We start from the raw sequence: 3,907 nt of genomic DNA on the forward strand, positions 1-3,907 counted from the left end.
GTATCCTAATTTCTATGGATTTGTTTTATGGAATTTAAATGTGTACAAAACAATTGCATTAATTTTTTTCTTTTATATAATAAATGAAAAAACACTGAAACCAGCGTTATAGCTCTCCTTTATATTATTCTAGAGATATATTGAAGAAATACTGGAAATCACTGGGTATAATTATATACCTTTTATAGGTAAAATTAAAAATCTAAACAGTTACTTTCAAAAAAAAAAACTCAACTAATTGACTGTTTTCCTGAACATTCTGCTAGGTTCTATGAGTGAATCACAAAAGAAGTACTATTGGGAAAGAATTTGTAAGTTAAATACACATGAAACAGAATTATATTAGAATAAATGCATGAAATAGAATTGAATATAATATAGAAAAATATACTGCATGAAACTTTTTGTTCACAAGATACCCCTAAATGAGTAATGTAGTAGTTCTCAAAAGTTTCCAAAGCTATCCCATACTTGTAAGAATTCCATGGATAGTATATAGATTATTACTTGACATTTCATGTACTCAGGGTCATTTGTCTATGCTATGAATTGATTGGAACTTAACTTTTCAGAAAAAAAAGTTATTTTTCAAGATGTTCAAAAGAAATAGATACTCTGTTGATTAATATACAGTGATTTATTATAGCCAAGTTATTTCACAAACATTATCAATTTAATCCCTCTGACCACCCCAGAAAGTAGTTTACTAGACACAACTATGAATGAAGAAACCAAAACTCATTGTATCTTTTTTCTTTGAAGTATTTTCAGTTAAAAATTCATTTATTAAATGCCTTTAAGCTGCTCATCTAATAAATGTTGGCTGAATGAACAGTTTCTCAGTTATTGGAGAGACATTATATAAGGCTACCTCAACTATCAAAACATTTCAACCAACAATCTGAAACTCCCAAATGGAGGAATTACAGTTGCTCACATCAAATGGCCATGAGCCTGAAGCCACCTCTCATCATCAGCACATTTCTACTAAGCAAATGGACTGCCAGAAGAAACATCTTGTTTGTTCTCTCATATGACATACAGATTAGTATAGTGGTTAGAGTGTGGACTCCAACCCTTGCCTGGACTCAAAGCCTAGATTCAGCTGTCAGTTTGGGGCAATCACTGGACTTCCCTATACCTGGATCTGTCTAAAGAGTTTTGATTATGGTCACATCTTTCTGTTTTCTTACATGTCCAGTAAGTTTTTATTGATGAAATATAATATTTCAATATTATAAATTTTACATGTTGATGACTTGATCTGTATTCCTTTTAAGAATGATGGACTTGTTTGACAGGCAACTTGTATGACAGTTTAGCCTTTTTCGGGCTCCTTTGGAACTGGTTTAAAGGAGAATTTTTTCTTAGGCTAATTTAGTTCTTCTTCTAAGGTCTCTGGGGGTGTCTATTGAATGTCCTATATATCAATGGGTTCTCCCAGGCTGAAGGGAACTCAAATGATTTCTGGTTCATTCTAATCTCTGAGAACAATTTGTTTTACAGCTCCCACTTACTTGTTTTCTTCCACAGAAATTGTTATTGGCCAGCCTCCTGGTGTTCCAAACTACACAAGTATAGACTGATGTGTTGCTAAAGGTTGAGTGGAGGTCTCCTATGCCTGTTTCTGGAGTTTTTCTCTGCATAGCTTCCTTTCAGTTACTCGATTTCACAAATTCTAGCCCCCCTGATCTCTGGGAAGGTTTATCTGTGTCTTTAAGAGATTATCCTACTTTTGGGGGGGGGGTGGGTTTCTACTGCCTCTGCAGCTGTCTGTGAATTGCTTTCAGGCAGAAAGTCCAAGCAATGGTAAAACCCATTGTTTCTCTTTTGGTCACAGTTCAGCACTGTGTGTTTTCCAGTATCTGAAAACAGTTGTTTCCTGTATTGTGTCAAGTGTTTAATTTGTTAATAGTAGGGGATCAATCTGGATCATCCCATTCTCTCATGGCTTGCAGCAGAAATCTCTCCAATGACATTTTACACATTACTATAATTAGTCTTTAAAAGGTCTTAGAGGATTCTGCTTTTACAAATAGCTTCACACCACTCACCAAAGATTCCAAATTACATCTATAGTAATTCCATATTTGTATCTCACCTATGGAGCATATAGTTAGACAAGATTTTATTAAGTATATTCATTACTTCTTACTTTGAAAGACACTTAGAAAATAATCAGAAAGGTTATCTTCTTGATAAACTTAAGCACTGTGACATACTACTGTAATCCCAGCCACTCTGGAGACTGAGGTAGGAGGATCACAAGGTTGAAGACAGCCTCAGCAATTTAGCAAGATTCTGTCTCAAAAAAGTGCCAGGGATGCAGTACAGTGATTGAATGGCCCTAAATTCAATCCTACTATCCTTCCCCACAAAAAAGAAAAGAAAAAAAAAACTAGCTTCACAGGTTAATGTGGGCATTTAATAAATTGACAGAGATGTGTGGAAGTTTGTAAAATGTCTCAGGAGTTGCCAAGGCATTACCTATAATGTGCAATAATGGAAATGTTGATTATGCAAATAATATTGCTTTTCTAAATAGCCTATGGAGTACTTTCTTAAGTAAATTTAAATTCAGACAAAACCATTCATAAATTACTTGTGGATTACTCTAAAGATTTTTTTCCCTTCACATATGTCTCCTCTATAGTTTGACTTTTTAATATAGCCCCCAAAAGAAGTCAAAAGAAATTTTTCTATATATTGAGAGAAGATAGTGCTTGGCTAGAAGTCAGGTGGAAAGGTGGAATTTATTGTTGATTTTGCTTAATTTCATTTGGATTTTGGAGATGGAAGGCAAAATGCCTTTTACAACTCTCCCACCTTTTTCAATCTCTAGTTTTTAAAGCCAAAGTTAAGGAGAACAGAAAGGGATGATGCTGTTTCTGGATTATTTGTGAAAGAAAAGAAGCAAACAATCCAGTTTCTTTTTCCCACCCTTTACCTCTAACAAGAGTCAGGACTGACTTATCACACTCATCAGGTGACCCAGAACCGAACAAGGGCTTCTGAGATCAATCTGGAGATATGTGTATGTGTGTACACATCCCTAGAGATGTCAAGTAACTTGTCTATGTGGAACATAGAACATGTGGAACAAGAACTCTGATTTATCAAGTTACTTAATGATTTATTTATATTGTAGTTTTCAACTAAATATCCCAAAGTAGAGGGCTTTGTATAGTGTGACACTCACATAGCGTGGGACACAGCTGTTCAGAGTGTGCAAGGAAGAAGATCAGAGAGAATACTTGGCCATATATTTCATAGCAAGGAAACGCCTGGAATTATAACCAGAAAGGATATTTGGGTTCATCCTGCAGAGAACAATATCTATCTCAAGTGTTTGAACTCTTCCACTCAGACTGCTTTTGAGGCCACTAAAGGTTTTTAAACAGGGGAGTGGAGGGAGATGAAAGAGGAAAGAACCCTGAGGTGTAGAGATGAGTAAAGAGAAGCCCACTGTCAAGATAAGGTCATTGATTTCAGCTGGTATCCAGGGACAAGAAATTCGAAATAGAAAGCTCTTAAGTTTCCTTCAAAGGCCCTCTGGAACACAGAATCATCCAGGACCAAGACGTGGGGCTTTGGGAGCGTAGGACTGGAGATAGACACAAATTACATGTTTGCATCATGACTCTATGGAAGATATTCAGGGAGAACATAAAACCTGTTGCGAACGCAACCGCCAGCAATCAGAGCCATCTGACTCAACCCGCAGCCCGCAACCCGCACAGACTGGATCCAGAGGCATAGCCCAGCAGCTTTCAGATAACTTCGTTCAACAAATAAGCAAGGACTAGGCTGGCGCCCATTCCCAGGCTCCGCCCCTCTGGCCGCGCGCCTGCGCACTCTCGGCACGCCCGCTCCGCCTCTTCACCTCCCCCGCCCGCGTGGTCGCCTC

This window comes from Marmota flaviventris, chromosome 11 (genome assembly GCF_047511675.1).
Source record: "Marmota flaviventris isolate mMarFla1 chromosome 11, mMarFla1.hap1, whole genome shotgun sequence".
In the NCBI taxonomy this organism is placed as follows: domain Eukaryota; kingdom Metazoa; phylum Chordata; class Mammalia; order Rodentia; family Sciuridae; genus Marmota; species Marmota flaviventris.